Source organism: Bradysia coprophila, unplaced genomic scaffold (assembly GCF_014529535.1).
Source record: "Bradysia coprophila strain Holo2 unplaced genomic scaffold, BU_Bcop_v1 contig_138, whole genome shotgun sequence".
Lineage (NCBI taxonomy): Eukaryota > Metazoa > Arthropoda > Insecta > Diptera > Sciaridae > Bradysia > Bradysia coprophila.
In genome coordinates this window covers 2,499,509-2,513,131 of record NW_023503409.1, presented here as the reverse complement: position 1 = coordinate 2,513,131, position 13,623 = coordinate 2,499,509, and the positions used below count along the sequence as shown (strand labels likewise).

The 13,623-nt window shown below is 32.0% G+C and overlaps 2 protein-coding genes across 3 annotated transcripts in view; both read right to left on the bottom strand.

Moving 5' to 3' along the window:
* The window catches only part of LOC119073651 (neurocalcin homolog), a 64,476-nt gene that overhangs the window by 46,030 nt on the left and 4,823 nt on the right, over positions 1-13,623 (bottom strand). The window lies entirely within an intron of this gene.
* LOC119073654 (neuronal calcium sensor 2) overlaps positions 1-13,623 on the bottom strand; it is a 59,302-nt gene that overhangs the window by 41,005 nt on the left and 4,674 nt on the right. The window contains exon 1 of one of the 2 annotated variants that reach the window (XM_037179254.1): positions 8,925-9,566. The exons of the other annotated variant lie outside the window; for it this stretch is intronic. The gene's annotated coding sequence lies outside the window, so the exon portion shown is untranslated. Of the gene's footprint in view, positions 1-8,924; positions 9,567-13,623 lie in introns of those variants that run through there. 2 annotated transcript variants of the gene reach the window in all.

Genomic DNA, 13,623 nt, shown 5'->3' with positions numbered 1-13,623 from the left:
ATTAGAAGTATCAATTTTTGGTGCATATAAATCTAAAAAAACGATGAATGACACGGAAAGTACGTTTGTATTTACCTTTAGCGAGGAAATATTCTGATATAGAGCTTTGTTACTAAATATATTGAGGTAACGTTTATCGAAAATGAGGACATCAACGCATACCTAATTTTGTGGTTTTCTTTTTTTAGAAAGGTTAATGGTATACCAAAGTATTATTAGCCCAACTTTATCAGTTCAACCTTTCAATATTTGTGGATGCAATCAGTAAATGAAGGAGGTTGCCATTATTCATTCTTCTCATTTATGCGCGCGACAAGAATCCGTGTCTTTCGCTTGTTTAAACTGATTTAAATGAGGAATAAGATAAATTACCTAAGCTTCAGAGAGCAAACAGTAAGACGCTTTTATGTAACTGTTGTTGCATGGGGAATTATAACTGAAAATGAGAATATTCTGTGTGCTGTTTCCGTATACATACAGCAGCTAATTATTGCGCTACGAAGAAAGATGAAATTTGATGTTTGTTTTGTGGTGACGATGGTAATACAAGCAAAGTGCTGAAACTCCGTATAGAGATTTCATTTCTACGTGGTCTGACGCTGGTACTGGAAATCCCCGTGGATTCATAGTAATTGCAATGACGTTCTTCTTACGTAGTATGGACGGAAAAAAAAGTGTTATAAGCAACACATTCGGAACAGAAACACGTCTAATGTCTAATATAATCATCTAAAAGTCTAAAAGCTCAAAAATATTTCCTTCCTAACTCAGTTAGCGAAACGTGAAACTTTTATTCGCGTTGCTGTGACGAACGCTGTATGTAAGTCGGTGAGAATACTTTTTTAAGCATCCGATATGTATTCTCTTACGGCCTCCAGTGCCCAAAAAAGCAGTTGTTATTCGGTTCCAAAAATAACTATTTGTCGCTGGTATTGATGGTTCACCTTTAACGTTTACTTTCATGTCTGTACAATTTAAATATTAACGCACTTTTACATCTAAATTTTTTTTATTGCCAGACACCCAGACTACGTCAGTAATTCTTTAAAATATGCACAAATATTGGAATAAGTTTGTACGTCGCAATTTAGTCTGTGCATAACGAACAATCAATTAGCACTCTTATTATAAATGAATTAATTTATATTGAACAATTAACATGTAAAAGTGAATCGATGTACCCGCTGTCAAATCAATTACACCTAATTAGGAAAGCATGTGAGTGCTACTTGGCCACTACCGATATTTTATGTTAAATGTGATTCTGTCACTTGCTTTTAGATTAAAATCTTCAACGAAGCGAGATTAATGTTGATATATAAACAGCCAAGGAGATTGTGCCTCCATCGGGTGAGTTAATGTTATATCTGCTTTGATCAAACACGTTGCATGGTGTCAAATTAACGAGTAAGTTTTAAAGTTAATAAATTTCAATGACGTCTTGTACTAAAAGATAAATTCTCAGAACTTTGTTTTGGCAAGTTTTTGAATTTAAGAACAAGAGCTTGTGGAAACAACACAACTATTTGATTACAATTGAATAATTGAATTTAACAAACCAAGAAAAATGATGTCAATAGTACTTTCCAGTCTCCGTAAAGTTGCAATTGTAAACCTTTGTAATACAAAGTTTGTATGGAATGACTGTGTTTAGAAACAACCAGCAAAGTGCTTTCAAACAAATTGACATTTTCTCCACGGGCAAACGAGACGTTTTTCTCCGAAAATTGTTCATTGGTCAACAAAAAAGAAAAGATATAGAAAGCAAAGTCACAACCGTCACAACTAGCTCAACGATAATGTGAAACGTGTGGAAAATTCATTTTTTCAAAATTTATTGGTTTAGAGAAATTGGCTCGCCTGTGTCTGCATCGATTTGGATAATTTAAATATTTTCGTGTTTGCGTTTGCATTCAATTCAATCTGAGCTGAATAATTAAATGTATTTTTGTGAAAATAAATTGTGCCACCGCACTGTAACAGTCATATTATGTATTAATGCGTATCTCGCATTTATATTCAATTACATTGCGAAATCGGTTTCATTGACATTCTTCATAATTATTTTTGACTGTACATTTTCTGAATATTAATGTACCTTTAATCCACCACAAACAGTTCGATCGATTGCATACAGTTTTTACGAAGTGATAATTTCGTTATTTATTCAATATATGTGTCGGAGAGACTTGAGTAGGACGAAGGTTAAAACTGAATCCGATATCGTTTTTATAATTTAGTGGACTGACATTTTGTGTGACCGTAATCAAATCAAAATGTGAGTGTATAATGCATGAACTTTTAACGTATGAACATTTGATGAAGCCGGATTACAATGTGAAACAGGTACAGGAGTGTAAGCTTTTGAACAAAACAGAATTTGGGGATATCTGCTGTAGTCTATACGAAGTAAGCTAGTTTAAATGTAACAATAAGTTATAAATAACATATCGCTTGAGGACGCGGGGTGAACCGAAAATATCAACTTTTACACAGACATAAAAACTAGGGAAATGAGCAAGGTAATGAAATTTCTTACATTCACGATACCTTGTCTCACCTCAGCGGTACGTGAAAATTAAAATTTAGTTTCAAAATATCATGACGCTAGACACGGTTTTTAAAATCATTTCCTGTGTGAAATATACAACTTTTCTCACAAGGACATGGCTAAGCTTAAGCTGAAAATAAACAAATTCATCGGTGACTATTTTGGTGCCGAGTTGTTTTCACTTGAGGGAATTTACCAGCACAAATACGATAGCGAGAAACAAAAAAAAAATCTATTCTCATTGTTCATATTATTCTGTCCGTTATCATTCTTCACTTTTCCATCAGCTTTCAACATCACTCGTTTGCAGATGTTCTCTGTATAATACATTTTTGAAATGTTGGTACATTTATTTATGAAAACAATTGAATTCTAAAGCACGGCATTTGATTTCCAGCTTTCAGTCTACTCGTGCCATTTGTTAGTTAACATTGAAGTGAATAATGAGCTTTTAAAATTGCCCATTCTTTCGTAACATTATCAATGTGCTTTCATAACGTCGCTAGCAGCTTGATGTACTTACTCGAAAACATTTATAGGAAAGACAGGGGTTTCATGATTAATTGTCGATCGATTTGTTAAAATAATATTTGATTTATTTCATAATCTTCGAAGATTCATAACTACGCCCCTAAGCGTAACGAAAATTGTTTGTGTGAGATTTCGAATTGATTAGGTTTTTGAATGAAATAAACTTTTTTTCTTTTTGATTAAAATGAAAAGTGTCAACATTCATAATAAACTAGGAGTGTTAGACTAGTCATCATTCATCCACTGTCGCCTCAAGAGTATAGTGTCACTGAATTCTTTTTTTGTTTTAAGTTTTTTACTAATCTTACATCAAAACAGTGGAAACCTTTCTTTGGTATCGATATTTTGGTTGGCACTCTGATTCTACACTTCTACAGTAGAATCGTGTCGATACACGCTACTGTGCTGTACTCGTACTGTATGTAATAATCACTAAGAATTACTTGAAAAGCTTATGTGACGACTAGACGCTCTCTTACTCAACAAAGATAGAAATAGAAACGAATTGGATATTTCAAACTTTTTACTTTCCTTAATAATTCTGCGTTCAAATTGTTGTTCGATCAATCGTATCACTTTCATTATAAACGTTTAAACATTAACAAGAGTTTATGTATACCGTTTAATGTTAAACACTGTAAAACTGGTTTTGTTATACCCCAAAAATCAATAGCTGAAAAATATAGGTTTGCGATGAATAGTAGAAAGGCGTCAAAACTCTACGTATGGGTATTTTTTGTCGCCAGTCCTTAACCCTTTAAAAAAGTCTAATCATCTGTTATTGACAGTAATGACAATAATAAGCGATTTGATTTCAAGTTAACGTGGGCTTATTTAGTGAAATGGATGTTTAAGCGAATGAAGTAGAAGATTTGGTGTCAAACACTAGGTAATACTTTGAACAAGTGAAGCAACAGATGTAATAGTTGCACGAAAATACGTTTGTAATTTATAAAGGACAAATTCCTCAATTCAATCAAAGCCTATAATGTTGCCTACACTATGTTGACGGCTAGGTTTCTAAACAAAGATGCTATTATTAAGAAAGGTAAACAATTTTTTAATGAATTTATTAAATTAATTAACGTCCCAATGTTAATTACGCTTATACTTTGATAATATCAAAAGTTTCTTGTACAACTTTTCATCGCAAAAAAAAAACTCGAAAATCGAATAAATTAAATGAAAAAACTGAAGAAAACATCCAGAAAATTTCTTACCATTGCGTCACGAGTATTTGTGTTTACTTCTGTGAAAAACACAAAAAGAAACCACCAAACTAATGAACACAAACAAAAATGAGATTCAATTTGCTAAGTATGTAATTATTCACTGCTTAATAAGATGTTTACCTAACATTATGTTTAAAAAAATGCCTCTAGGAAAAAAAATCAAATAAAACTTATGTAAACAAACAGAAGAAAGCCCGAGAGCACGGGTGCTCTATAATACTAAGTCGAATTTATACACACAATGCTATAAAAATACATGTACAAATATCGATGAAATAAAAGTTTTGCTTGAAAATGTTCTTTAATTTTCCTAAAATGAAAACAGGTTTTATTGATAAATCGATTTTCTATAAATAAATATCAGAAGGCATATCACAATCGTCTTGTTCGTCTTCTTATTCTCTAAATAAACTAAAATAATATTTTCATTCATGCAATACACATATACCATATAACATCAATTCAATTTTGTAAAGCTTTTCTTTTTCAATGTATAGAAGAAAAGGAAATTGCTTCTGAATTGTCGGGTAAAAAAAAAGAATATTTTATAATCGATATTTATGTGCGTAGCAGTAAAAATTTCATTTGTTTTATGATGACTTCAAATATTTGTAATATGTCATAGATGAAATGAATGCCAAAGTCTCCATTATTATACACAAAAAAATGATCGATAAAACGTTAATGTAATGATAATTTTACATTTCAACAGAATTCATTGTTAATGGGGTACGTGTTTGTTATTCCGACAGTGGCGTTACAATTTATCTTGTGTAAGGATGTGCAGAACGTTCATTTTATATATTTTCATATCAATTGTTACACTTGTTTGAATGTGTGAGAAACGTATGACGATTTACCAAAATAAACCTGTTACTTCATTTGTTTGACGTAAACGTCTTGTGTTTGACGCAAAGGCGTAAGTAAGACCTCGCCATTGAAAGTTGCGTTCGATGATTGATAAATAGCTTCACAGACCCAGAGCCAACTGGGTTTATCATTCTTTATCGGTTTTCGGATGGTTGGTATAATGCTGTTAGATTTTCCAAGTTGGAAAATATCTGTTAGACTGTTTTTTGTCAGCCGTCCCGGATAGTAGAAAATGCAAAATTGTCTTATAATGAACAGTTTATCGTCTGTGGTCGACAACGACTATTAGAGTTAACAGTGAAGTCTGACATCAGGCTTAACAAACACCAGGTATAATTGTTTAAACAGAAGAAGTAATAGATTTTCCATTTACACGCTATACGCTTGCAGCTTTTATAAGGATAGTAATTGAATTTTGTTGAAAGATAACAGCAATAACCCCAGCACATACACTTGCGAAAAATACAAACAACTCAACATAATTTTCAATTTCTTTTTTTTAAGTAAAATTTTATCTGATCGAATAAATCACACTTTTAATGCTTCAAAAAATATAGAAATTTTTATAACAAAAAAAATCGTCAGAGCTGAATAGGAGTCAGACGTGAATAAACTTTATTTAACAAGAAGTAAAGATTTTTCATAACATTACCAAGGATATAAATAAGAATATAAGTCGCAGCATGTTTTCTCAGAACAATATTCTTTGTGGAAAAATCTGAATATAATTTAGCCAACGCCATTGTTCCTTGACTCGTTTAATGTATTCTATTGAGTCTCGCAGAATTAACGATAAACTTTTTTTTGACGCCTTTATTGATTTGATTGGGATGTTTATTCATTCACGGAGATGAAGTCTTTTTTCTGTTTACTTTTTTGATTGAGGTCTCATTTGAGGAAAAAGTTTGGAATATTTTGTAAATGAAGTCGTGAAATGTTACTTAGATTAGGGTGTTTTCACAATGAAAAGGTGGAATCGATTCAGTCAAAGTATAAGTAGTTTATTGGTGTATTATCTTTGCTTTTTATTATCTTATCGACAATGACCACAAAAATAAGCGGCGACCTCTCACCTATCACTACTTTTATCTTATGTAGATACCTTTACCTACATGTTACCATAAATGAAGTAAAATATAGCAATTTCCTGAAAATCCTTAGATCATTAGTTTTACTAGACCCAATTATTATACTCCTGAAATGTGTGCCGTCTGTAAAAGGTATGACTACCTTTTCGGTGAAATGTACAAAACAAAAAAATAAATTAAAACAGAAAATGTCACCAGGGCACCAGGGAAGAACATGCAAACCTGTAATGATGACGAGAAACTAGACAATAGGTAGCTGCAAATAAAACCTGTCCCGTATTTGCTTAGCAACAGCTGGTTACTTCCCATACTGCATGCATATTTGTTGCATGTTTAGCGATAAATTTCGATCTGTTTAACTATAGCTACAAAACCAAAAACTTAAATTCTTGTTTGGCTGCAGTGTTGTGTGTTAACTGCAACCGTATAGAATAATAATTTCTTCTACCCTTGGCTGGGATTTTTTTTAAATCGAAAACGTGATGCAATTTACCGTACTATTATTGCTTCTTCTACAACAAATACCAACAATTTCTAAAAAATCCAAGTCGTTTATATAGCATATAGCATCAAAACATATTCTGTTTAATGATAATAAAGGTCACAGACACATATTATTACCTCAGAAAGCTACTTACTAACTATATGAATACATTCCAAAAGATAATATAATTCCAGTCTGTCTTTGATCAATTTGTTATTATTTTTGCTATTTTTCTGCGACAGTAGATAGAGATTACATAATACCACTGGTTATTGAATGACTGAATTCTAAATGTATTAGTCATGTGTGCAACATAACTGCAAAACTTTTCTTCAATTGCACATAGACATTGAATACAGTCAAGTTATCTGAAATGCTCAAGTTTATGCATTATTAAAATTCGAACTGTATTTCCTGATCAACGTATTAGTTGGGAGCTTAATAAAACCTTATTGCAACCATTAAAATGGGCAGTAAATTTGCAACATTTTAATGTTCGTCGATAAAACGAAATGAATATAGGTAACAACAATTGACTTGCCCAACTCGACAAATTTTATTGTTGTAGTTCTCAAAAATTTTTATTGTTTCTTGAGGTTAAACTTTCAATTGGAATGATTCGATGCATGGAATTTCAGAAAAAGAAAATGTCGAAAGTACTACAAAAAAGCAGTCAGATATCAGCTAACACAACATTCTCCGTGGCTGGTTAAAAAATAAAATAAAATTAGATTGAGCCTCAACCTTCTCTTAATTCCAGGGCAGGTCGTTCCGTCTGTTGTAATAAAATCTTAGTACTTGTTGCTAAACCAAATTTTGCTAACTTTTTGTTGGTAAAAAAAAATTAAAATTTTCAATAATAATTGAACACTTGTACATACAAAATATGGGATATACTCAGGTTATTCATAGAAAACGTTTAGGCAAAACCCAGGATGTTGAAGTAGAGGATCAAGAGGGTACTTTTCCGTAATCTTTAATTAATGTCTCACCAAAACAGTAGTAAAAGTTAATACCCTAATGCGTGTATTGAAAAGGGTTTGACTTAGTGTTTGATGAGCATTTGACAATACAATCACAATTTGGCTTAGCTTCCAAATGTTGTTCAATAAATAACTTATTGCTATTTTGCCATGACTCCATGTTCGTCAAAACAATAGAAGTTTGAAGTGATTAATAGATAAAACGGAAACATATATGATGTCTGTTATCTACCCTGGATTTGGTTATAAGCTGTGATATATATAGTTTTGTATTCGAATGCAAGAGTATTTTGTAGTATGCTGTGGCAATATGAAATGCATGAATAAACATTAGCTGTAATATAGGGACTTGATCTATTTGTTATTGAGTTCGAAATGGTTTTTATATGGACTCAATGAATGAATCATAATTGATTTCAAAGCTGCTGTTAAGTCTATACATCTAATTAATTTATTAAACGAAAACGTAAAGGAGTAAAGAGACCTAAAGACGGGTTTCAGCACAACAACACTAATGTATGTCAAGGATTATAATTAGTAGACCGTGAATTTAAAAAATATTTTTTATTTTGATTCCAAAGTTTGTGAAAGGTAAAACTTATTGTCAACCCTTAAACCATTGTTTGATTTCACCCTCCCTCCAATTTATAGGATATGTGGAGAGATAAAAAATATTTCCAAAGAAAATGTGAGAAATCCATAGCATTCGTTGTCTATTAAAAAAAGAAAGAAAGAAAACCATCCAATTTTATGGAAAATGCAAGACGTGCTTGCTCCAATGTACGCTACATGGACATCTTTTGATTCAATTTGTGAGCTTTGGAATTTTTTTCTACCTTGAAATAATTTAAAACATTTAATTCACCAACATCAAAAGGGTAGAACGTAGAACACGGAAAAGGTTTTTCAATTTTTTTTTATGAATTCTCTTATAACAAAACTTTCGTGATTTCACACTTGAAATGTAAACGTTAATGACGTATTTTCCCCCTACTATCTTATATTGTATATACAATACACATAGTAGAGTTTATGGTTTTCATTTCTATCACAACAGGTTGTTCAAAAGTATTCATCCATTTTTATGTTCTGTAATTAATTTCTTTTAATTGCACTTGAAATTCAGTTTTTACGTAAAAATAAAAATGAATTTGAATGGATGCAGTGAAAATATAATGAATTTACCTTTGTTTATATTTCCGTTAATTTGAAATTATTATTTTCTTTATCCAAAGCTGAACACAAATGTGGTGGAGAAATCGGCAAAAAAGTCGAAGATAAACTTTTCCAATTGATATAGAATCTATATTGCGATATCGGTGTACAACAGACGGTAATTTAGATGCCACTAATTTAATTCTGTATTAAAAATTGATTTTCCTCCTATATTGATGGACCACACTCAAACAAAATGTCGGAAATGGTTTTTCACTTTTCTTTCTTTTTTTCTTCCTTCGTTTAGATACACAATTTGCAAAACACTTGAACCAATACTATGATAACAGTATCATTCAGATCACCTCAAACTTTCCCACCGTGCGCTTGTTTGATATTTTAACTTATCCACAGAGAGAGGAGCTATATAGGAATATCCAATTCAACGTTAAATCCGATATTACTGGAAGATGAATCCGCTGTTGAATTGATTTGTTATAATAAAATGAAAATAAATTCTCGACGGAATTCCACTATAAATTGAAATTGAATGCACACTGAATTTAATTAACTTTTTTTTCCCATAAAATGTGAACAATTTCAATAACGAAAAGACATTGATTATATACCAGCGATCAATACATTCAGAAATCTACTCGAAGACTGAAGGAATATTTTTTTCGCTCATGTAGCTAAAGCATCATACACACGGTTGAAGACATTACAAACCGTATACATATCCAATGTTTTCAAGTAGGTTTGGGTAGTTGCGCACTGGCTATGCGCGATCAATTCATAAAAACATATAAGAAAGCTGGCGTCCGGGACAGTAATGGCAAGCTGGAGACAATTGAATTTCATAATAAAGTTTGTGGAGGGGAGAAAAAGCTTTCCCATATTACAAATGTGGACGCATTAAAGGGTTAATGAAAACAATTGAATACGTGTATAGCATCAGTTTTTATAATAAATGATGAATGCCACATTTGAATGGAAAATATACATTTAAATGTGTTGCTTGTAAAGCTTTGTCCATGACGAAAAAATCCACATTTATGAAAACGTTTGGCTCCACCGTGGGGGTTCAATCATTTCAAGAAATTATGGTAGTCGGGTCTGTTCGGGTAGTGGGTGATGATGATGATGATTTTAATTGAATCGTGTTTCTATCGCGGAAAGTTTTTAAATTTTGACAGTAGGCAGTTTTGATAGCTATGATTATTGTAAAAACAAATAGTTCGACTGAAAACTGGAAAATTTTGAGAACATAAAATTAAAGAGAACAGAGACGAGAAAACGTTTCAAAAGTTCGAAAAAGTAAACAAGTCACACTTTCAACAATTACAATCCAATAGTATGAGTATGATTCATGTTCATACGTAAATATCGTAACGTTGGTAAAGCTTGTGGAACGGATAAAGAGAATTGGATTGTAATTGTGACTTTTTATTTTTCTCCGCCTGAATCAGATTATTAAATTGCCAAATGAATTAGCGCAATTTTTTTTTAGACAATTCCAACGGGAACAAATTAAGACAAGACCCGAGGAAACAGCCGACAAAAAGGGATAAATCACATCGCGATGAGGATACTTTTATTCTTACATTTGCTTTGTTTCTACCGCTTGAATCATCTTTTGTCGTTTTTTAGCTTGAGGTTAACACAGAAAAACCAAGTATGATGCAAAGAAATTTATATTTACGAGGATTATAGTCATAGAAGAAATCTTGTTATGTATCCTTTGATACATATGGAAAAGATCTCATGGTTGTATTCTTCACTTCACACATTATTTATACAAGTACCTAATGTAGCACAGGTCAGTTGAAAGCTTTGATGATTTGATGACTTAAGACGTTAACTATTGTAAACATTGCATATCAAACTTTTCCAACCGCTGTATCGCTGTATCATTTCAAATAATTTTAATCTTGCCATTCAACTGGTTAAACAGATCTATATTCAATACACACAAATGAATGCCAAAAAAATTCTTGTAAACTTTTAACGTAGAGCTGTTTGTCCAGGTGTGCTTTTTTAATGAAATACAATTAAAAGGAATGAAAGAATCGATATTTATGTAAAATTAATGATGTTTATACACACGCTATTCAATGCATTGTGTTCGCGATTTTAGACTATATGCGGCCTACCGTTGAGCGGATTCACATATGATGCTACTGTTATAGAAAGTGAAAGAAAATCATAAATTTGAGCTTAAGCTCATATAATAGGTCCATGGATCCATAGTGGTAACATGATAACATAGTATTCAAACGAATACTAGGGTTTACCTTAAAAAAAGAAGAAAGAAGTTCAGATTCATGGTACGCTTGCAGTTTATAAACTGTTAATTGAGTTATGAACATGGTTATGAAGTAATATGCGTACGTCCTATACGATAATTGTTAATGTTGAAAGCTTTTATGGGAACTGAAATGTTTAAGCGAAAAACACTCACGTTCCGAATTGAAAAGTCAATCTATTTCGTAAAATGTTTGTAACCGACATAATGAACAGCAAAAACACATTATATGTCTCAACTCAAATGTAGACTATTTCGACTATGTATGCTCATCATGTACCTGCAGTATCAAAACAAGTTAATCAGTGTGTAGGTCACATTACGTGGATGTAATGGCAAAAGAAGGTACTGAAAAGGGTTTGGATAAAATATGCTGCTGGTTGAATAAGTAATTTAGTCAGGATTGATTGACTTAAGCACGGAAATGGCATAAAGCGACTTGTTGTAGAAAGACAAGACATAAAGTTTGCTATTATTGAATGGCATGGGAAGCAGGAACTACTTATGTTAACGATTTGGTTTTATAATGTTTCAACAATGATTCCAGAAACTTTTGTTTGTACATAAAGAATATGTCAAACGATATCCATTTTTTGCTCAGATAATTGAGCCCGAGTTTTCACTTGGATCAACTGTTTTATTACCGTTCAGCAATCACACTCAAAGGGCAAGTACAACAGGCACGTGCTGATCGTTATTATTTCATATTTCAAGATGTGCTCAAATGAATTTGACTTCCTTCATTATTTATGCAAATACAATGAAATTGTTCCATATTCAAAGAATCACATGGTACTGAAGAGAAAAATCGACCGTAGACAAAGTGCTTAAACGTGCCGTGAACAAATTACGAAGGAGTTAAATTTAAAATTTAAACCACCACTATCGAAAAGGGGAAAAATTGGTTGTGCGTGCCATACTCGACTCAACAGTTGCCTACACAGTTGGCTCTTGTTTATGTTATTGTATTGCTTTTGTGTCACAAATAAATATGTTCATTATGAACGTATCGTACCAATGAAAATGGTATTATGGAAATGTGGAGTAAGACTTTTTATAGTTTTTTTTTTCAATTTTACCTACCACCCGGGTACACGAGTTCGTTTTACAAAAGTTATGTAGGTATAGATGAAGAGAAAAAAAAACAGAAATGTGAAAATCAATAGCAAAATTTACAACGTTAAATGATATTACCTCTACACACCAAGGTATTACACACAAAAAGTGAATATTTTCTGCTTTTTTACGGCTAACAAATTATAGCGAAACACATAAAAATCGAATTTTCCGCACGCCATACTGTTATGAATCAACATTAAAGTTCCGATTTTAATCATAAAAAAATGAAACCATGCACAGATTTAGGGCTCCGCGATAAAAAAAAATATTGTTCTAATTTGATTAATGTGTGTCCTTTGAAAATATTTGCTTTCTTTCTACTTTTTTTTTTAATTGATTCTTTTCCGTCAGTGAGTTTTGGCAAAAACTTAGGTAATGTATAATAATTATAATAGAGAGCCAGCACCTGACACTTTTGATCAAAACGAAAATAATAACCGCAAAGCTTAATATTCGGCCGAATGAAAATGTTATGCATGATACATTAAAGCGGTACACAAAACGACGACGGTAGGTTTTTGCTTTATCGATTCGTACGTTTGCAGTCTCGCTATGAAAAACAACTCTAACATAATTTGATTGTAAATTAGTTGAAGAGTACGATGTTCTTCTGCTCTGCTCAAAAAGTGGTAAGTTTAATTAAAATATCCTCTTACTCCAGTTATTACAACGAGAACTAGCACCAAAACTTTTGCGATTTGCCAAAGCGATGACTAGGTACGTTTCTTTTAACAAGAGACGAGAGTTTCGGATGCGGTTTTATCAGGCGGTATATAGTTCAGATAACAGAAAGTTTAGCCTTATAACATTACTGAATTGTTCTCGCATAACTTATGAACATACGTTTATGTAAGAAAGTATGTTTAAGGAAAAAGTTCTTTGTACGTTATACGCTCAGACTCGCTAATGCAATATTTTTCATAATTTAATAGTTTTTCTTTTATGGAGTACAATAATACGACAAATAGCAGCTAGAAGTAAATACATCGAAATTTGAGTTTCAGTTGACCGTTCTTCAGAGAGCAGCCTTTTTTACTTGTCTCATGCTGCAGATTGAATATAATATTTGGTTATTTGTACAACATTATAGTGGTAGAGCTTTTCAAAGATAAAGAAATGATTTATGAATTGAAAATGAAACATGATTATGATTAGTTAAAGTTGGGCGTTCGCTACAATTTATTAGTTTCACACACGAATTTGTTGCTTGATATTTGCAACGCGACGTATATCCTGTATTATGAAACGATACCAGGGCCTGTTATTGAGAACTGTTTATACTGAAATTACAGAAAATTTGCTGAT